This window comes from Sander vitreus, chromosome 22, assembly GCF_031162955.1.
Source record: "Sander vitreus isolate 19-12246 chromosome 22, sanVit1, whole genome shotgun sequence".
NCBI classification, from domain to species: domain Eukaryota; kingdom Metazoa; phylum Chordata; class Actinopteri; order Perciformes; family Percidae; genus Sander; species Sander vitreus.
In genome coordinates, this window is record NC_135876.1 from 2,726,729 (window position 1) to 2,750,503 (window position 23,775).

Here is a 23,775-nt window from a genome sequence, read left to right on the forward strand (position 1 = left end):
TAGCAATGCAGATTAAGACTAGACAATTTCCTAGGCAGATATTGATCTGGGACTATACTGGGGCGAAGCACAGCCAAAGCACTGCTACTTGGGCGCAGAGATATTACGCAGCACCTGAAACCCCCCTAACTTCCGTACCAACATATCGGTGTGAATATTAGCTTACTATTTGTCCTACAGTAGACAGTGAATGGCGATGAACATGGCGGATTTTGTGAGAGATGAAGAGGATGGCTTCTCAGACAGTAAAGATCCAGAACCATACATCTGCGAACCAGAGTTTTCAGAAGAGGAGCTGCGTGCTTTGGAAATAGAACGACAGGAGGAGGAGGTTGAGATCGCTCAACGGCCTGAGGACGTGAGGATCAGAGCCAACACAAACCGGTGGTGTGAGTGTGGGGGAATATGCCAACCTATGCCGACTGAAATAGAGTGTCTGTGCTGTGGCGAGTGGGACAAGGTACTGCCATTGATGACCAGGCTCAACTTGTCAGATCAAGATGAGCGTGCCCACAGTTGTGTCACAGCTACCAAGGATTTGTCGGCGTTAATCCATCCTGCAGTCCTCGACTTTTTTTCAGTCAACTGGAAAAAACGCTGAATGGATCCAATAAACAGCTGTCCACAGAGTAAGTGATTATTGTAAACTTGACGTATGGTTATTTTACGGGATAGCTCGACCCATATTAGACCTGTACTCACACAGAGTTGCTGCGTAATGTCTCTAGCAGTGCTTCGGCTGTGCTTCGCCCCAATATAGTCCCAAGTCAGTATCTGCCTAGGAAATCATCTAGTCTTAATCTGCATTGCTATTTGTACTGTGAATACACAGAGTAATTAGGTTTTTTTTTGTTTTTTTTTGTAGTTGGCTCACTTTTACTCACAACATGCTAACCGGCAACAAAGGAATCCATCCAACCTACTTTCACAGCTCACCCACCTCCATGTTCGCTTGTCATGTCAGAGGCGAAAGCCGTGTGCAGCCATTCCTGGCCCAGACTCTGAATGTCAATCAAACTCAGGTAAAAGCCGTGTGGAGGCAATGCCAGGCCAGACTAAATTTTGTTCAGTATTTCAGGGACAGCACTTTTGAAGTCGTGGGTGGGTTTTGCCCCAGCCAACATTGTTGACCTTCCCCTCTCCATACACTGCTGTTCTTACCCTGAGTTCTGCCAACCAGTTGTTCTTGGCTGTCCCCAGGGCCTGGCTGCAGCGCATTTTCTGTCAGGGCTCCAAAGTTGGAAAGCTGGCATAGCCTGTAGCTGGACATCAGGCAGGCAACCTCAGTATCCTCTTTTCAATCATGCATTACCTTTGCATGAATATATCTGCTCTTCTACATCCACACTCAGAAATGCAATGTAAATGCTTTACCTGAGACTTTCTGATAGATAATGTTTTAGCATTTTTACTATAAAGACCTCTGTGCTTTACTGTCTTCACTGTCTCTGACTGATGTTCAATTCTGGTATCTCATAGGAGAATATATGCATACGGCCCTATGTAGCCTGGCAGAACCCAGGGCAAAAAAGATCTGTAAAGCACTCTTTATTGCTTAATAAGCTTGAAGGCAACTCAGGTAAGTGTATTAACATTTTATTCAACTCAGATGTGTTCTCATGTGACTTTGGTGGCTGGACAGTGAGAAGTGGATGTTCACAGAAACTTTAGCAAGAAAATCAACCTAAAACTATAAAAGTTAGCGGGACTGAAATCTGGCTCATTCATGGCTAAGCAACAAAATTGAATGAGCTTGGAATCCTGGTTCAAGACAAGACAGAAGAAATGTTTAAAGTTGTGTTTTTATTGGTCCAGCGGTCTCACGGCATTTCGTGTAAATTGCACGTTATTTTTAATCTATTGATATGTGTTCACGGGCACGTTTTTCTCGTTTTTTACGTGGTGGCCAGCACGAAAATGTGAAGTAATGTATTTCAGTGGGAAGCATATTTCGTGGCCACAGCACAAAAATGGTAGGGAGTAGATCAAACAATACAGGACTTTCACCTGGGCGAGCGGGGATCTTGTCCCGCGTGTGGCGTTTTGTTTCCCGTAGTCTTCCTAATCACAACCGTCCCGTTATTGTCGCGCGTCCCCAGCAGCCGTCTCCCGGCGTGTGAGGCGCCCTTTCCCCATAGGGTTTTTCCTAAACCCAACCTCCGCCATCTCGTTATTGTCACGCCGTCTCGCAGCCGTCTCCCGGTAAAAAACAAGAAAAACGTGCCCGTGAACACGTAAAAGTAACGTGACATTTACAAGTAAAAAACGTGCCCGTGAACACGTATCAATAGATTAAAAATAACGTGACATTTACACGAACTGCCGTGAGACTGGGTTGTGTGATCATGTATCTCCTCTGTTTTCAAAGAGCCACCTTTTTCATCCCACTTGCCTTTTGGGAAAACGTAATGTCGGGCTGCATTATGTCGATTTCATGAGCTAGTCTCTCAAGGGACAGCTGTGATGTGCAGGTGCTCAGGGCAGTCAGGTGAGGGGGGAAAGGAGGGAAAGTCCAAGGGTTGATGGATTACAGATGGCAATGAAGGGGCCTTCATAGGGAAGTGTAGCTGGAGAGGAGGGACAGAGGGACAAGACTGTGACATAATCAGTGGAAAAGTTGACAAAACAACTCAAACTACTCAAACTAACTGTTTACTAGCCTAAAATTAAATTAACAGGACTGGCCATCCTGTTTTTATATAAAATAAGTCTTCACCTTGGTATCACTTTAAACTCCATATTAATTTAACAGTGTGAAAATGAAGTGGCATCACATAACACATCCCCCACTCTGTAATGAACAAGGTTCCAAACTTGGAGCAGGCATTGCAAATTAAATTATTCCATCTGTGACTCCTTAATATGGCAAGGATCTTCAGAAACTTAAGTACTCTTGCCAGTAGTTTTGGTCAGTCATTAGGCATGCATGGCATGCATCTACCTCCCATAATAATCCTCTGACATTCTACACATTGCCGCAAAACCTGAAATCTGAAAATACCAGCGCAGCAGGGCACGCTAAGATGACTTCTGCCACCCACACACCACTGACTGAAATAGTAAGAAGGTAGACACTGAGAGGAGAGGGGAGGGAATGGATGTAACTTTAAAAACAGCTTGTCATATTGGTTTACATCATTTATGAACTTCATACAAAATGGGGTGGATGTGTTCAACTAGCAAATAATCTTGAGCTAAATATTGGTGATTTTTTCTTTAAATTACATTTGACTTTTGGTGAGGATACGGACTAAATCAGCTTTTTCCACCTGATATATATTTTTTCCAGATATATTATATTATATATATATATATATATATATATATATATATATATATATATATATATATATATATATATAGCCAAAACAAGATAAAGGTCAATATAAACTTAACACACCAAAATACACATCTATATATATTTATACCATTCTACTCACATGTTAATGAACACACACGTGGATGGATGACTCATAGACCGCACAGCTAGTACAATTCACAATATTCACAATATATTAAGCTCAATGGCACAAATGGCAGCAACGGGCAGCGCACCCAAACGTGCGTCTTGCCCACCAATCAGAAGTTAAAGAAATGTGTTCAGCCAATGGAAGCCCACGGCCCACCGCCGATGTAGAGCAGCGTTCCCTAAACTTTGTCTAATTGTCCGTCTGTCAGACGGTGCGGATGAGATACTGCCATATGAGCAGAGCAACAACGTAATGCACAGCAGACTATAGGGCAGGTAGATTTTTTTATTGCAATATTGTGACACATGAATAAATGCCACATGCACATTTAAAGAGGTTACTTCATCAACAAAAGACGCAAAAGAGGAGGGAGGAGTAAATCATGCCTAGGCCTACATGTGTGTTGACTCAGCAGAGATAACATTAAATGAGAAAAGTTAATCTACAGGAGAATAAATATTTGAAAAATACAGAATGCCTAAGAGCCTTACTTCATTATATTCCAGTATGTGTTTTCCTTTACATAAATGAAGACATTTCCAGCATTAATTGATGCAGAAAAAGTTAGAAATAGGTCATGAAAATTCACCAGAATGCAGGAAATTAAGTATTTAATGCTCCATTTTTTTTCACCAGGGACTGGAGGCTGGCATCCATTGGGCCACTAATGCACTTCTCTAACCTCTGGGCTACCAACTGCCCAAGTTGCCCACTTATTTTTTTCTATCAGCCCATATTAGGATATAGCAGACTAGAACTGGCCCTGCCTTGTACACGCCCATTTTTAACCATAAATAGTCAATGCAAAGCACCTCATGAATGCTGATAAGTATGTTAAGGACCCTGGCATTTATTTGTTCTTTCGTTACGTTGAACCATGATGACAGGTGGGAAAAAAAGCAAAGAAGCGTAACTTCTCAGACACTGAGATAGATACACTTAACTGGACATTGAAATATAATTCTGTTCTCGCACAGTGTAGGCCAGGGAAACCTGATCTATAGACTACCTATATTAATAATATCTTCCAAAACGGCAGGAATTACACAGCTCAGGGATGGCTGCGATATACCAGACCTATATGATAATATTTAACAGAACTATATATTATATCCAGACAAGCCTTAGTGATAAAGTTGAAGATTATAGATAATATTTATATAAAACATTTGACTGCCTGCCATTTCCCTCTGGAAACAGCTGGTTGCCCCCAGAGTGATGAGGAACTGTATTTGGACCGGGATGGCATGGTTACGGCGTGTTGCCCTCTCTACTGGACCCAATTCAGTACAAAGATCCAAATGCTCAGCTTTAAGGAATCTAAATCAGCATATTAGCCAGTCATCGTCATGGTCCCTGAAGTCTCTTTCTCTCCTGATTCTTCCATTGGCGTAGTCCTCCTGCAGTGCCAGCAGTGCCATCATGCAGCATTACACACGGGGGTCACCGCAGTATTTAAAGTTTAATTATATAGCACTTTTCACAGATAAAAATCAAAAGGTGCTTTTCAATAAATTGGAATATAATAAATAGAAGACATAAGAATACAAGGAAAACATAGGTACATAAAATCAGATAGCCATAAAAGCCCTTGTCTAACTAAAAGTCTGTTTGAATAGCCAAGTCTTCAACAGCATTTGAACAACGTAAAGAGTGCATTCCACAGCCTGGGTGCCACTGCCTGAAAAGATCGATCCCCTCTGGTTTTAAAATGTGCGGGGGACCACTAACAACATCTGACCTGATGAGCTCAGACACCGGGAAGAAGTGTGACGCTGTATCATGTCAGACATATAAGCAGGATAGATTATATGGTTACAACAATTTGATTGTTAACACATTGCCAAAATCACAGCATCAATTTGCGGTATCCCCCACCCCGAGATATAATTGGAAGACGAAAGTGTAGTAGGCAAACAGATGTTTCTTCATGTCGGTTTTGTTATGAACAGTATTAAAGTTTGGACCGTTAACGAGGACATGTATTGTGCAAGAGCTTAACGGCTGTATTTCCAGACGTTGACATTTGATCATATACGCAGAGTATTAAAGAAAAATATTTCGTTATTTACACTGTGTTCTGCAGTTATTTAATGGTAGGATATTTGATGCTATCCTGTATTCCATGCAGTCGGGCCATCTCCTCCTCCTGCGCTCCGTAGTGGACAATGTGACGGTGAGACAGCGCCGATTAAATATTTAGAAGAAGATTTTAGTTGGATTTTACAAGGTGTTTATGGAACAACTATCACTCAGTACAAGTGCAAATAACACTGCTGGGTTTAATATTCATGATAATGTGGATGATATGGAGAGAAAAAACGTGTCTGAGGCATCAATACTTATACAATGTTACAAGTAATCGTTATTCCCACATTTACTTTCTGCAGTTCACCGCCTCACCGTCTGTCTCGCCAATTCCCATTGTCTCCAAAATGTGCGTACGTGCGCACATTTTCACATTCTCCCGTCAAGTTTGTTTTTTTATAAATCACAACCAAGTGGCGTACGCACATTTTCAGTGCCCGTTTTGTGCGTATGCCATGTTTATAAATGAGACCCCTGGTCTGTTACAGACGTCATGATGACAGTGGAATCCCAGGACAGGAATTTTCACGTTATGACCCCTTTAACCCCCAATGCCCTGATATCCGCTAAATGATCTTACATTAAAGAAAAGGAATGACTGCACCAGAGGAAACAACTGGAGATTCTAATCTAGAATTAAAAGACACTGATGTTTACATTTAAAGTAACATGGGTATGTTAGTTATCCAAATGTCTGTGTCAAAGGGACACAGACACAACAGGAAAAGGTTTGTCTCGCAGCACCCCTGTTGTGACGATAGGGTTCTTCAACACATGGAGAGGAGGAGGTTGGAAAGTTTTACCAAGCACCCAAGCATGCATGTGATTTCATCCAAGTGTAATCATTTTATTTTCTGTTTAAATTCTGCATTGACAGATACTCTCACTTTACTTAGGTTAGTGAGACTAGAATACTTGATATCAAAGAATCAGTAAACACAGGACGAGGTGTTACAACTGTCCCTTGTGCCAAAAGGTGGTTAGCTCTTTCGTAATTGTCTTGTTGTTGGGAGTGGTAGACGATCGACTGATGGGGTTATCCAAGTTGTGTGGGAGGTAAATCTTGTCCACGGCAAAATCTACGTTGATTGGGCACTGGACACATCATAAGTAGTGTTCCCTTACATCATTGGGTATTTCAGCCTTTCAACACTATATACCCTCCTACAAGGGTGGCCTGCTGGAGGATGATCAGTCGTCAGGTTGTGTCCTGTGCTCAACCGTTCCCAAAGTTTTTTTCCTTTTCAAAGCGTCTATATCAAAAATATGGGTTTCTTTCAACCAAACCCACAAATAACATGGCTAGTTCCGTACACGAAATGGACTGTAATTATGCATCAACATACAGTACGTTCCTCTGATCTTAACTAGTAGCTAAAATAATTCATCATTTCTGTTTTTTTTAACAAAAAATGTAGGCAGAATTTAATATGAATTAGTTTTATGACCATGACTTCCCAAAAAAAAGTGTAAAACTAGCAGTGATAAGTTGGAATGAAGTTGGCTAAGAAGTTGTAACACAGAATTAGGTGATCATTTATACTTTATGCTTAATAAAACAGGCAAAACAGACCGGGTCCATTTTTACTATGCTTGAAGACAACACAAGGGTTAAAGAGAGAAAGTTTAGTTCAGAACAAGTTAAGGGTCAGAAGTTGTGATGGGAGGGATTGGTGACACTGCTCCTCTGGACGGAAGACGCTTTAAGAAAACTGAACCCCCAAACGTCTCTCTCTTCTTCTCTTCTCCTTTGCTCTTTCCCCGTTCTCTTTCTTCCTCCTTCCCACGACCCCTGTCCCAGTGGCTGAGACCCCCTGCCACCTCTTTTTCTCCGTACTTACTCCTGTAACTCCATCTCCTGTAACACAAGCTGCCCCTGTGGGCCTGTGTGCACACAAACTCAAAACCAGTCCATTGAGTTTGAACGAAGAGCTGAAGAAGCTTGTAAAGACTTTGAGAAACTGCCCACAAGTACGATCATCTTGTACTAAAAATGTATTTACAATGTTTATACAGTTAACTATTTACATATGTGTGTTCAAACAGTCAGTACTTGCATCTTTACATGTTTAATTATTTACATCAGCAGTTAAGAATCTACCTCTGTGGTTTTCCTCACATTTACCTGAGTCTAAGTTCTGCTAGCGTCTGATTGGTTAGTTCAGCTACATGTGATTAAGTAAACGAGGAAGTGTTGTTGTTGTGGAGCTGATAAAGTGTGAACAGTAAAGTGCTGTTTAACAAATGTATCCGTCTCCATCCAGCCGTTCCTTCTTATTTAGGGTGATACCACCACATATCAAACCCTCACGTTACAATCTTATCTATCTCTGTGTTCTGACTCGCTAAAGACGGAGCTGAAGAACCAGTGCCAACACCGCGGTCACCATCTAGCGCTGCCACATTCTCTCATATGCCTCATTCTCTCTCAGCAGGGCTTACTGCATCCATCTCAACATTTTGCCCTTTGTTTGGTTTGCTGCACCATTCAACCCACATCACAGTGTGTATCCTTAGTAAAAATAGATTCATTTTTTAAAAAAAAACCTGATTACATGTTCTTGTGTGTTTGAAGTATATCATTCTACTGTACACATTAGTACACATTTTATGTACTTGCTTTTGATACAACCCTTAAGATTCTGAGACTGAATTAAGGCATGGTCTATCAGTTTCACAGAGAGTGGCGCCCCAAACATATTCTGTTTTAAATGCCAAACAAATGATTTCTGCTAGCTAAGGTAGTAGTGTAACGTAGTGCAGCCATATATGCTACATAACAATGATAGCTTTTCAGATGGTTCTGTGTAAAAAAACATCTGGCACATTAAGTTAGTTAACGGTTGGGACATGGGCCACTAGAAAGAAGAGACAATTCCAGTCAGTGCATAACGGCCGTGTGCAGTTTGAGACAACACTACCCTGTCAAAATGTTATGCGCTACACAAGTGAGTACATAGTGTACACAGTGTACTATATGTAATTGTACTTACAGAATAATCAAAATTGAGACACAACAACAGAATAATTAGACCTTGTAGTGCTTGCTGTGTGTGGCTTAAAGGACAAATCCGGCGCAAAATGAACCTAGGGGTTAATATCACGTGTACCGAGTCGACCGTTCTCTGGGACATGTTTTCATGCTAATCGAATGTGAGCAGTTTTATCACAAACCGCTAATGAGCTAATAACGCTAGTCATCGGGGCAGGGGTACAGTATGTATACGTATACGTGAACGGTACTGTCTTTATAATCTTTTTAATAAACTGTCTGTACACTTACAAAGTTCTCAATGCTTCGGTTTACATGTAGGGACCCATATGCTACCGTGGAAGTAGGGTGCTATTTTGAGTCTTGTTAGTGGTGTAGAAATAGCCATTTCTTTTTACTTTAGCCTTTCCCCGACGATTAGCGTTATAAGCTAATTAGCGGTTTTCAATAAAACTGGTCACACTAATCAGTGCAAATTGGTGTGAAGGTGAATCGGGGTAAAGCTGAATGATACAGGTCTATCTGTTACATTTTATTTTGTAAGCCTAAATATGAGGCACTTACAATATAGTATGATCTAATAACACACCAAAACAGAAACATATAGAATAAACAGATCTTGACAGTTAAATAAAAACAGAACATTATAAGCTTTACAAAGGTAGGCATGGTTGCCAAACCAATCACATCATTATTTAATCAGTTGTTTTTTAAAAAAAAAAAAGATTGGGCTTTTCCACCTTTATTTGATAGGACAGCTAGGTGAGAAAGTGGAGAGAGAGAGAGGGGGAAGACATGCAGGTCCGATTCAAACCCTGGACCCCTATGTTGAGGCATAGACCTCCAAGTATATGTGCGCCTGCTCTACCCACTGAACCAACCCTGCCACATTGTGTAATCTTTTAATCTAAAACTCTTAACCATAGAAGTCAATCCATATTTCAAATCAATACAGTCCACTTTAAGTAGTATATATGTTTGTTTGCATTATTTCTACAGTTTGCACTACCTATTACCTATTGTCTTTGTGTGCTTATGGTCCACTTATCTTGTTCCCATGCCGCACCATCCCTGTTTTTGCTGCTGCTATGATCTAATTTCCCCACAGGGATCAATACAGTTTCATCTCTCTTATTGAGGTATCAAGAGGTTTCAGTCATCTTAGTGGCTGTCTCATCAGTGACGTACACAAGTTCTCAAAAGAGGACTGTAATATCTGTTCGATCGCTTCAGGTGGGAAAGACAACACCTCTGTCTACAGTACACACTATTCCATCACGATATGTGAAAGATCTATTATTCCCACCTTTCAGGAGATTAGTCCAGCAGTCTCTCTAAAATTAGTATCCTCTTCACTTGATTTATGGCGTTTTTCAGTGTGGGCACAATGCACAGTACTTCAGTGCTTACATGAGGCTCATACTCACCAGTACAAAACACTAGTACTTAAGATTTTTACTCATCTTCCCTATCATCTAACAGTGCAGTCACTTACTTATTACTGAACGCTCGGGCAGTGGTGGCCTAAAGGTTAGAGAAGTGAGCTTGTGACCGGGATGGGCAGCAAAAAGAGAGGCTTCCTCTCAGTCAACCTTCCCTGAATAATTAAAGGTAAAAAAGTAGCCATTTAAGGTACAATATGTCGTTTTTCTGCTAGGGGTCTAATTGAGACCATGAATGTAAACACGAACTGTTGACATTATGGGAGTTGTTGTCTTCATTGCAAACCATCATTGCCGAATAAAATGTATTTGTTTGCGGACAAATTAATCTATTAAAGTTGTATTCACATTACGTTTAGAAATGTTTACTCATGTCATTCTAATGAAATAGCGTAGTGTTTCCCACATATTTACTTATATTCTATTTGTGGTGGTAACTGATTTGTTAGCAAGCAAGCCATCTAACGTGTGAGAGGGGGGAGGGTCCGTGAGTGATTAGTCAACTGCGTTGGTAACGTCATCTACACTCCTGTGTCTTGCTTCCGTAGCATCACACTCAGCGTCTGCACACTTAAAGGGACACTTCCACGGTAGGAAGGCACACACCGTTTATCTAAACACACCGTCCACACTGCTATGACACAGAGCTGGATTGAAATCAGCAACATTTCTCTTTAAGTAATATCACAAAAAGCAGGACAATAATTATTAGTGTTTATATGTCTCACCTTGATGACCCAGTGAGCCCAAGCATTTCTTACCACATATGATCATGGGTGGATAATATTCTGCAAAAGTGACATTGCAATTGGTATATATACATCATATGATGAAAACACATCACGTCTTCCTGCAAGATGCTTTCAAACTGTCTAGTTACCAAGAAAGTCAAGCATCAATTATCACAGTTGACATTTGCAGATTTGTGCAAATATCAATGGGGACTTTTGAGGGTTATTTTCAGTTGTGGAGGTAACATGCATTTTCACCCTTGGAGGCAGGGATGCAGAAATAGAGCGTAGATGAATAGACGAGAGTGGACAACCGGGGAGGAACAGTGATAAATGAGCTGACAAATGTTGTTTGTGTAAGATCATGATAGCCATGAGAGAGCTATAATCCACACTGGCGAGCTGAGCCAGAGAGCCGCATGCAAAGGGATGGGAAGAAGGCAGGCAGAAAGCAGAGGTGTGTGTGTGTGTGTGTGTGTGTGTGTGTGTGTGTGTGTGTGTGTGTGTGTGTGTGTGTGTGTGTGTGTGTGTGTGTGTGTGTGTGAGAAAGATGGTATAAGAGAGAAAGCTTGGCACAGAGACGACAGTTAATCCATATCATCAGCAGCCTGGCTACAAGACAACAGGCATTCCTTGCGCCAGGCTTCATCACATACACATCCAAAACAAAGCCTGTTTTAAAGAACATTGTTTATCATGGTGCATCATCAGTGTACCTTAACACATTTTGCACAGCAGCCTAGCAGGAGGCAGTATTTCTCCAAGTTCAAATGCTGTGTCCATTTATTTTAAGGATCTGCATTATATTTTTCATTACTAAGCCCAGCTGGGGAGCCAAATAAGGAGTGGATGTTGTCACATTGTTATGATGACGAGACTATTAGGAGGCTGTAGCTGAGGAGTCCTGAAGGCTGTACATCAGCCCACCCACCCTGCTCTAATTGTGAAAATATTTGTCCTACCTCACTGGGCCAATTGACCATTTACTATATCCCTCCCCCAGAACAAAAACATGTCCAATCATAGCTTATTAAGAACTATAGGCCTGTCAAGCTTTTTCGGAGCTGTGTGCATGGGGCTGTTGTATACCAAGGGTCTGGAGATTTTTTTTTTGTTCTTTTAGCCAAAACTAGAAACACAAAAGCAAAAGTATAAGAAACTGATTAAACATTGCATTTGTTTGCTCTATCATAGGCTTCAAATATTAGCATGCCATGGCTAACTAGCTGACCATTGCAAACACACCGGTTTGTCCTCATTCTCAAAGTCTTTGTCTTCTTAAAGTAAAGCATATTGTTGAGTAAAACTATGACAGCCATCAGCCTCAGTTGTACTTTTGGTTTAGTTTTTTTGATTTTTTTGGGGCATTTTAGGACTTTAATTCCACAGGACAGAAACGAAAGGGGAGAGAGAGGGGGGAATGACATGCAGCAAAGTGCCAAAGGTTGGAGTTGAACCCACGGCTGCTGCGTTGAGGAGTAATCCTCCTCCTCTATATATATATATATATATATATATATGTATATGTATATGTGTGCGCCTGCTCTACCAACTGAGCTAACCCGGCCACCTTTTGGGTTAAATTGACAAATGTAAGCATGTTAACAAGCTCAACTAAGATGGTTAACCTGGCAAACGACCTGCCTAACATCTGCATGTTAGCAATAAAGTACAGACTCACATGCTGTGTCTCACATTACGTACATCTGTACTTACACTTGCTATTTTGAGTGCAGAAGTGCATTCACAGCTGACTAGCTGGATGCTGCTGCACTCATAACGGTCACAAAGTTGTGTGTGAAACGCTGGACATTTCTGGTCTGGGTAACATTGAAACCAAAAACGGAAGTCACATGTTGTTTTTCTGATAAATAAATAAATACACAAAGTAGAAACACATAAACAAATAAATAAATAAATATACCTGGACCGATAGTAGACTATATTAGCAACAGTAGTAAATGATATGTGGTTAAATATTGTGCATTTAGCCTAATACACCTAGATCGTATAATATGTCTATGCATGTACACATCAAGTTTTCCATTGACGAGCGCATGTTTTGGTGCAATACAGTTCCTAATATAATAATATGTAGGCTATTTATTTTCTACGAAGAAGAAGAAGAAGAATATAGAGTTCTCCATGTTCATTCCACCAGCTCTACTGTGATGGACCAGTAACCTGTGACCAGTAGTAACAGATACTGTATCTCAATGACCAAATGAAGCTTTGTGAAGCATGTTCTTTATTTTCTGAGCCCAAAAGATAGCGCTCTCTGTTCAACAAAGGGTTTAAAGCAGAATTGCATTTTTATTTAAACCAAGACCGGCCATTTAGTTGGGTCAACAAATACAACTAATAGTTCATTAAGCTTCAGTTGGACACCACTACTTAACAGCCCTAATAAGCTACATCATAGTGGTTCTACTCCACATATTTCCATTTCTTCCCAGTTTGAACAGTGGGAGACTATTAAAAAAACAGTACTGCTGTGGCCGGGTTGGCTCAGTGGGTGGAGCAGGCGTACATATTCCTCAACGCAGAGGTCCACGGTTCGAATCCAACCTGTGATGATTTCCTGCATGTCTTCCCCCTTTCTCACCTAGCTGTCAAATTAAAGGCAAAAAGCCCCAAAAAATAATCTAAAAAAAAAAGTACAGCGCTTCCATGCCCCTCGGCAACAGGTGTCGAAATCTTCTCTATCATTATGCCTTAAAATGAGAAATTTAGAAAAGTGAGCATGCTCCATCTCTCTGAGCTCTTTTAACAATTTCTTTGATCTCTGTGGATATTTATAAGATCAACAAGACACATCATCTCGATCTTAATAAGGTTTCCAACCAATTACAGTTAGAGTAAATCTTCATGGAAATGACTAATTTTGCCTGTTTGCTGGAAGACATGGGGATGTTAAATGGGAAAAAGCAGAGACAAGTCTGCCTTATTGCAGAAATGGCTCAAGGCATTCGCGCACGCACACACGCGCACACACACACACACACACACACACACACACACACACACACACACACACACTCTCTCTCTCTCTCTTTCCCTCTCTCTCTCTCTCTCTCTCTCTCTCTCTTTCGCTCTAATACTATTGAATTGGTATTGTGTATTTCTTCCCAGCACTCCTCTTGAGCCTTATCTACTTTGTCAGCTGAAACGGTTTTAGCAGTTCAACCTATCAGCTGCCTCTTTTTAACTCTAAATTGCAAATTCTTGATAATCCCAAATCCTTTGATCAAGGGTTTGGTTTCATAATACTGATAGATATGCTACTCCTCTGGACAGACTAAGTGGTAGCTGTGGGCTTCATAGAAGGGTACACACATAGCAGAGAGCACAGAGAGATGCTTAGCAGCAATTCCAGGAGGGCAATCCCAGAAGCATGTGAGAAAGAACTATGACAGATTACAAGTGCCCCCCACACCCCCTTGTTAAGTGGTGTTGTGTAGCAAGTACATTTAACAACTTTTATGCTAGCTTTGAGGCAATCGGAAGCCAACAAGCAAAAACAGCTGAAGCAGAGGTAATGGATGGGTAGGGGGCACCTTTCACATAAACATAATCACCGTGAGCACTAAGGCATTAACAATTAGTGTACTAGTCACCAACTACTCTCTAAAAGTTGACAAATATTAGGATATTCACGTATCACTCACAACTCCTAGTTCACACTCCTAGTTTGTAATGGAGGCTTTCTGTTTTAAGTTTGTAGTGTGATGTGACCCATGTGACATTATGAGGGCTTCTAGTTCAATTCAATTCAGTTTTATTTATAGTATCAAATCATAACAACAGTTATCTCAACACTTTACAGATAGAGGAGGTCTAGACGGGCACCCGGATAGCTCAGTTGGAGCGGGCAACCATATATAGAGGTTTACTCCTCGAGGCAGCGAGCCCGGGTCTGTCTTCAGCTGTCCTGTCAAATAAAGGCCTAAAAATGCCCCCCCCAAAAAAAATCTTAAACACTCTATAATTTACAAAGACCCAATAATTCCCCAAAGAGCAAGCATTTAGTGCAACAGTGGCGAGGAAAACTCTCTTTTAGGCAGAAACCTCGAGTGGTGTGGAAAACTTCCTTTTAGGGAGAAACCTGGGACAGACCCAGGCTCTTGGTAGGTTGGTAGTCTGGCGGTGCCGGTTGGGGGTGTGATGAACAGTGGCAATGATAGTCACAATAAAGATAATGGAACTATGACTAGAAATAGTAGTTGTTGGCGTAGCAGGGCACTGCAGACGCCCTGTTGGGTGTAGCAGGGCACTGCAGAGCGTAGCAGGGTGTAACAGGGCATAGCAGGGCGCTGAGCAGGACCACGGCAACAGCTGCAACCATGATTTAGGTGTCACCCTAATCCAAGGAAAACTGCGGGGCGAAAAAACATAAGGACTCCGGAGAATAAGCTCCCCAGAGCTAAGTTAGTAACAAGCATTTCTGTGACATGGATGCACACAGATGGGAAGAGAGAGAGAGGAGAGAGGAGCTCAGTGTGTCAAAGGAAGTCCCCTGGCAGTCTAAAACTATAACAGCAAAATTAAGAGCTGGTCCAAGGCAAACCTGAGCCAGCTCTATAGATGATGGTAGATGAATCTGACAACTATGAAGAGAAGCAGAGTGTCTTTATTTGCTTGCTGGCTTGCCTTGGCAATGGTATATTTGTGGATGTGTATGATGGGGTGGGTGTTCTTTAAGTCTTTCCATTCATTAATGCATGCACACACATGATGTCATGACAGCTAACTAATTACCATGAAATGTGGTTTGCATGTTTGTAATCCCAGAGGACAATTGTTATGTTGGCATTTAAGTTTTTGTTCATTTTAAATCATAATCATTTCAGGAGTCACCGGAGTTGACATTATTACAAAACATAGTGAAATAAAATGCACTGAACAATACAATTAAATGAGAAGAAAACCTGCAACATCCAAAAGAGATTCTTACAATCACACAGTCTAAGAAGCAGATTACAATAAAAATGAATGGACACTCTGCTGCTTTCAAGACGTAAACGCTTTCAATCCCAATGACCTTTCCTGCAACATCATCAGGAGAAACCTTAGATGTCATTTTTTAATTTTAAAGTTTCTTGATTCAAATAATCCAGTATAATGTAAAACCATTTCCTCAATCCCTTTGACAGGATGCTAAATTATTTTGTCCCCAGGGTGATACACATGGCAACATAATGAGCAACTGAAGTGTTTAGCAGCTGCAACTGGGCATTGGCAGGTAGAATTGAATTAATCAGCTGACAGGAATGAGTATACCGGGAGCACTGTACAATTAGTATTATGTCTGCACTGCTCCCCCCCCTGGAGGCTGGATGCTGAAGGTTTATAGCCAAATCAAAACAGTCCATGTGTAATTTATGCCCCAAGGCTGACCCCCATCAGCACTGTGGTACCCACTTACCTCCTGGCAAGTAACACAAGCTAATTCAAACAGAGATACTGTATATCTTCTAGCTGCAAATACATGGGTTTAAAGCCATTATGAAAACCAGAGGCAACTACCGGTAGTCTAATAAATACTGATGAATATCTCTTGAAGTTATTGTCTTAGAGTTATGGACATTGCATGTATGGCAATGATTTGCTGATGATTTGTTTTTATGATGTGGATGTGGATGGACTGCATTTTGACAGAATTTTCTAGTCTTCAACGACTACTCAAAGAGATTTTACAGTACAGTCCATTTACAACACAATCATTCACTGGTGTATTGGCTGCCAAACAAGGTGCTCATCAGATAAATATTCGCACACATTCACACACTGAAGGCACAGCATCGGGAGCAATTTGGGGTACAGTGTCTTGCCCAAAAACACATCAACATGGGACTGCAGGGCCAGGGATTGAACCACCAACCTAATGACTGGTATACAGGGCTCGACTGGGACAAAAAATTGGCCCTGGCGGCCCACACCCACCGTGATTGGTCAGATCCATTCCCTGCAGACAGTCCTCTTAAAATATGCGTGCATTCTATGATATGAGTTGCCTATGTTTTGCGTTCATGTGATCGTTTTGGATCCTTCAAGAGGGGTCCCAAGACGTATCTGTTGATCTTACCATTAAATAATTCATTCATTCTTAGAGTTATGATTTGTATATTTATGGTATTTTTATAATTTTTTATTATTGATATTGTATTGCCATTATTGTTATTATTACTATTTTGCTTAATATTGGCTTAGCAACTTTAAAAACTGTTGTATACGGTAACTGTAACTATTGTAAGATTCATATTTTGTTGTGTCTGCTAAATACAATAACCATAACCCTTCCCAAAAGCTACAATAAAGCTGAGAGTAGTATATGCCCTGGACAAGAGCACCAATACAAGAGAAGCTAATTAAGCCATTCAAGGAACACTGATGCTTGTCTCAACACTGATTGTATAGATCACACAGTATTTTCAGCTACCCAACAGGCCAACTGCTAGCATTTTCAATGTAAGCTTAAACTGTTAGGTTACCTGACAGCTGCTAACTTTAAGTGAGGCGCACATAACGCACACACACACACACACACACACACACACACACACACACACACACACACACACACACACAAACACACACACACAGCCTCCCTCTCTTCCTGTATGGGGTTTTGATTCCTGAGTCCCTGTTAATTTCCCTACTCCTTACCACATCGTCATTTACTCTCTCTTCCATCTTTTCCTCACTCTCTTCCTCCTCGGCTTCTTCCTGTCATGATGTTGTTTCTGCTTCTCTGTATGGCCAGCCACCTCTCCTCCTCCTCGGCTTCAGGTAATGCTGATGTTGAAGCAGCTACTACAGCCCCAAACATGTCCGACATTTTGGCACATTTTGAGGAATCGCCTGTAGATTCTTAATCTTTTTCTCCCGTAATTTCTCTGCACCTCCCTTGCGCTTTGGTGGTCGTGGATGCTAAACTTCCAGCATAACTATTATAGTTTGTGTCTCAGGGCAGGGAAGGGGGTTCCTGGATTTGATTGGGTCAGACCAGTGCCAATAAAGAAAATTAACCAATGGGCCGCTGTGAGTTTGGCGCCGCCAAAAAAAAGACCTATTTATATCGGCATTTTGGCCCAAAAGTGCGTCGGCCCACCGGGAAAATGCCCGGTATGCCAGATGGCCAGTCCAGCCCTGCTGGTAGACGACCGCTCTACCACCTGAGCCACAGCCGTTATTGTTTATGTACTAAAAATACACTTAATAGTGCATTTTGTTGACCTTATAGGAACAGCTGAAAGACTTGCCGGCATACTCATATATACAGTACATACAGTACATACACATATATATATATATATATATATATATACACACACACATACATGCATAAATTTGTACATATACATATATGCACATAGAATCAGAATACCTCATTGTACATATCTGTCATAGACTTTGTGAAAAATGCACTATAGTTTTTAGGAAACTACAACTAAAACCTGACCCTTCCTTTATGCAAAATCATCAATGATGTCGTCATATGAAATCTGCTCCCCTATTGAATGAATGATACTGACGGAAAGGCCAGTGAGCCGTTCCTGGGACATGGTTGACCTCAGGTATTACTTAGCCACAGTTAGGGCCCTATGATTTCCGCGATGTGGAAAACACGGACGGAATCGCGGAATCTACCCATGAAAATGGAATTCTGTTATACACGAGAAATCGCACGGAATTTGCATATATTTTGTTGACAAATTAAATAAACAATTTTTTTTTACTTCCTTCTCATTTTTCAGTTTAAAACAACAAGCGGAGACAGGTCTCAACAACAAGCAGAGACAGGTCTCTACCTAAACCGTGGCCAAATGGCACAGCCTGTTGCCTAGTAACCATACGTCATCACGTATCTGTGCTTATTTTGCATAATGCAGTTGAGACGAAAGTCAGACACCGTAAGCTACACAGGCAGAAATCGAGAATCCATTGGTCAAATTGGATGATTGACACCTTCGTTGAACCGTCAGTCAATAGAATTGAGCGACAGTCTCAAGATCAATGTCAACAACACCTTAGCCAACCACAACAAGGCTTTTACACAGTAGGCCAATAGATGCCTCCTATGTACTCCATTATAAAACCTCCCTCAAACTGAAAATACCGGTAGACTGTCAGGAACAATACCGTGCTTGTGTTTTTCCTATATGCTCATTTAGTTTATTGGTGTTAAGTACTGTTTTGTAGAGGTAAAAATGGTTATCATGGGCTTTTAGCCAAGCTTTCCCAGTAAACAATTACCGTCTTTCAATGTTGAAATATGGTTGAAAACAAGTCGGTCCGCCTTGTTTTCAACTGATAATGTAAGACAGGATAAGTCTGTTATACATGCTAAAATGACGGAGAAAAACAAACTACCAAACCATGTTCATTATTATCTCAAATAAATTTAAAGAGTTTCACTGGAAGCGATTATGAGGCGCGCGAAAGCTGCAGCAATAGACCTCAACAGTCCCTCACAGCCAGTTCCAGAAGTAAGAATGCCAAGGATTTAGATTATCAGTCATAATGTCTAAACCATCCCAGATAGACTCACTACGAGCTACGGGGTTGTGAAACGAAAGTTTCTGCTCCTGTAGAAGCTAGAAGTCTGTAGAAAATCAACCTTGTTTTAAGAAAAACATGTTTTATCCGCAAAAAACTACAATACCCACAATACTAAGTGTAGTGTATTGCTCCACCTCGCTGTTACCATAGAAACGTTTACCGTACCCACGAAAGCGCGAACTGCTAGAGCGAGCTTCTACCATTGAAGTCTATGATAGTTTCTGTACACGGTCTTGTACCTTTCCCTTTTTTGCCGTTTTCAAAATGTTTTTTTGTGCCGAATCAAATGTTTAAAGGTCCTATGACATGCTGCTTTTTGGATGCTTTTATATAGGCCTTAGTGGTCCCCTAATACTGTATCTGAAGTCTCTTTTATATGGGCCTTAGTGGTCCCCTAATACTGTATCTGAAGTATCTTTTATATAGGCCTTAGTGGTCCCTTAATACTGTATCTGAAGTCTATTTTATATAGGCCTTAGTGGTCCCCTAATACTGTATCTGAAGTCTCTTTTATATAGGCCTTAGTGGTCCCCTAATACTGTATCTGAAGTATCTTTTATATAGGCCTTAGTGGTCCCCTAATACTGTATCTGAAGTCTCTTTTATATAGGCCTTAGTGGTCCCCTAATACTGTATCTGAAGTCTCTTTTATATAGGCCTTAGTGGTCCCCTAATACTGTATCTGAAGTCTCTTTTATATAGGCCTCAGTGGTCCCCTAATACTGTATCTGAAGTATCTTTCCTGAAATTCAGCCTTGGTGCAGAATTACAGCCACTAGAGCCAGTCCCACAGTGAGCTTTCCTTAGGATGTGCCATTTGTGTGTCTGTAGCTTTAAATGCTATTGAGGAGGAGAGAGGGGGGGCAAGGTGGAGGGTGGGTGGGTGGCCTTGACCAACTGCCACTTTGCTTGTTTGCAACAAGGGGGTAAGCTTCGCTTCAGACCTCGAACCTCCTATGGCGCCATTTTGATGCTACCAAACGATCAGCCGAAGTTAGCATTCCATTGATTGATTCCATTCATTTTGATGTCACTTTGACAGCGAATAACTTTACATCTGAAACGTTTAAAGACTTTATTTGTCCACTGTTTATTTCTAAAGAAACACAACAATGTATAAAAGGCTCCATTACCTTGTATCTCACGTTATGGCTCCGTAGCAGACATTTTTATAAATATAGGCTAACGATTTTGTCATAACCACACGACTAACTGTCGCATAGTAGAGGAATTACCGTATAGTACAGGAGAAGCTTGCAGGCAGTTTCGACTTACATTAGCTGTTTAAGTGTAATCACTAATGTTAACTAGCTTTTTAGTTAGCAATAATTAGCCTGTGTCCATGTTATCTCCTTACATATACCTACGCTCTCCGTCTCTGTAAGATTGGGAATGATTGAGAAAGCCCATGAGAAAGACTCATGGGCGGGCCAAATTCTCTGGGCAAAGCAGAGAAAGGGGAGGTAACTTTTCCCCTTATGACCTCATAAGGGGCAGATTCCAGATCGGTCCATCTGAATTTTCATTTTCTCAAAGGCAGAGCAGGATACCCAGAGCTGGTTTACACCTATCACCATTTCTAGCCTGGGGGACCATAGGCAGGCTGGGTGGACTTATATTAATGTTAGAAAAACTCAAGTGAAATTTTCATGCCTTGGGACCTTTAATGTTCACTATTCATCTCGTAGCTGGTTGGCTTGGTTACAGGCTTAAAACTCTCTATATAATCAATTTTCGAAACGTCAATGAAAAATTGAATGGGGGAAGACACTTCCGTTACCAGAGCTGTTATAAAAGTGGGCGGTCACTGTTGAGCTAAGACATTATGCGGCTAGCTACCACAAGTATCCACACACACCAAACCTAGATGTCGGACAGTTAGCTAGCTATCTGTGTGAAATCCCTGCGGCTATTTATAAGCCAGTAAGGTAACTCATTATTTTAAACTGTTTGTGATTATTTTGTAGTTATGTTACATCGAGGTAGCGAGATTAATTAATTTCAAAACAAACTCAGATGGTTTTGTTAGGCTATTTCTAAACTAGTTTGTGCCTGGTTACCTCCGCTAGCTAGCTTACCTAACTGACACAATGTTGCCGTAAGGCTATGTAAACGTGGATAGTTTTGTGTTTTTTCTTCTAGCTAGCAAGCACGAAACCCCATTGTTAGCTAGATGGTGAAGTTCGCTATAGCTACATATGCAATATGTTAATTCTATTTTTTTCCCCTTTCCTTAGATCTCAATTATATTATCAGCATCTGATCAATATAAGGATTAAGGTGAGCATTTTCCCTGTCTCACACAGCACAGTGCTTGCAGGGATTTCTAGGTACTGTTGTGGTAGCTAGGTAAACCTGTCTTGACTGGCAGATTATCAACAAAGGGAGGTTAGCTATGTAAGAGAGTTTGGCCTTATGAAACTTTGGCAATCCTTGAGAGAATCCAGGAATACACTATTTAAATTGTAGCAAGCATCATGTACACGATGTCTGCACAGAAATGTACCTCCTATAATTATTGAGAAGTTGATTAACCAGTTTCTTTGCAATCACTATTCATTTTTTTGTTTATATGTTTAAAAATCTATAATGTCAACATACAATTAATTATATTACTATTGCAGATATGGCTTACTTAAAAAAGCAGAAGTTAATGCCATTGCTCAGTTGGATAGTGATGACAGCCTTGATATTCATTCAGTACCAAGTGATAGAAGTGATGGTGATGGAATTCAAGAACTTGTACAAGATAACGCATCTGGTTATGGGTACACAGAGCATGTAGAATCCTCTGACTCTGAGCCTGAAATCCTGAGTTTACACACTGACAGTGAACATGATACACCAGATCTTGGCTGTGATTTAAGGATTTGGTCAACAGTGTTGGGCAAGTTACTTCCAAAATGTAATACATTATAGATTACTAGTTACTGTCATTTGAGAGTAATTAGTTATATTACAATATTACTGTCTCTGAATTGTAATGCGTTACACTACTCTTGGATTACTTTTGAGTTACTTTCATCAAAATAACAGCGGAAGTTTGACTTGGCAGCTAGCTTGTGAATTTCACCACCGGATCAGTAAAGTCTCCTCTTTATCCACTTTAATACATCATAGATTATCCCTGATTCTTGGGAATTTGGATAAAACAGGTTTTATTTTTGAAAAAAAAAAGTTAGTTAAATTACAAAATCTGAAGGTATATCATTATAGACCAAGGTCTTGGCTGTTTTGTATTTTTTTTTTTATAAAATAGGCGTTTTTCCACTTATTACTTTGTTTCTGTCAACACTGTCAGACTTTTTTATTTATTTGGTTTAATATGTATTTCGAGTTTTGAAATCATTATCTGTCATTCTTATTACACATATATGCTGTTAAATGTTGAATATTCACTTTTGTTAATTTTTTTTTATATTGTTTCACGTGTACTCTACTCTACGTGTACTTTAAAATATCTAACATCATACAATGTTTACTTTAAGCCTAAATAAAAAAAGTAATGTTTTTTTATTTAACAAACATATGTTTGTATTAAAAGAGACTATTAATTTAATAACTCAACAGCACTGAAGAAACATATTGTAGGCACAAATAAAACTCCCTCTGACGGTGGTGACTCTAGAACTGACGGTGGTGACACTAATCTGACGGTGGTGACAGTGGCCCCATTACAACATACAATTCCAAAATGTATACCACTCAAGTCAATGGCTTCTTGCTAACAACTTTATTTAACTATTGGGTCCAAAAAATAACAATCCTGAGCACTGTGATAAACATTTTTCAAGTACCCCATCCCCATATCATCAAATATCAAATCATTGTAGCAAAAATAAAGTAATTACCAGTAGGAATAATGTACAATGCATCACTGACATCATCTTAAATTGTCATCTAGTGCCCCCTACTCATAAATAATACATTATTCTGAAAACTGGACTGTAAACTGTATATTGGACGTGAAGAACAGCACTGTGGCAAATATTCAATAAGAAACATATAGGTTAAATTAGCAATAGGCTATCATTAATAAAAGTACGCCTTAATAATCATCATAAGTAAAAAAGTAATCATTACCAGTAGCAACAAGATAGAATTCATCACTGACCTCATACTAAACTGTCATGTAGTGCCCCCCACTCATAAAATAATATAGATCATATTCTTCTGTAAACTAGACTATAAACTGAAATAATGAATTAATAACTACGTCTTCCAGTCTCTTTTCCATAAACTTAAATTCTGAAAATACAGAAAGCATTCTGTGTAAATACCACAAAACACATCTGGCACAAAAATAATAATAATTCATATGTGACCTCCTGTGAGTATTCCCTGACTGATTTACATCACTCCACCACTCATTTAGCTTTATCAGGAAGTATATGGTGTATATGTTTCTCCTCTATGAAGTCCATGACTTCAGCAGACAGGTTGTATATCTCCCTCGTCCTGCTTGCACGACCTGGTCAACCTGATCTCAC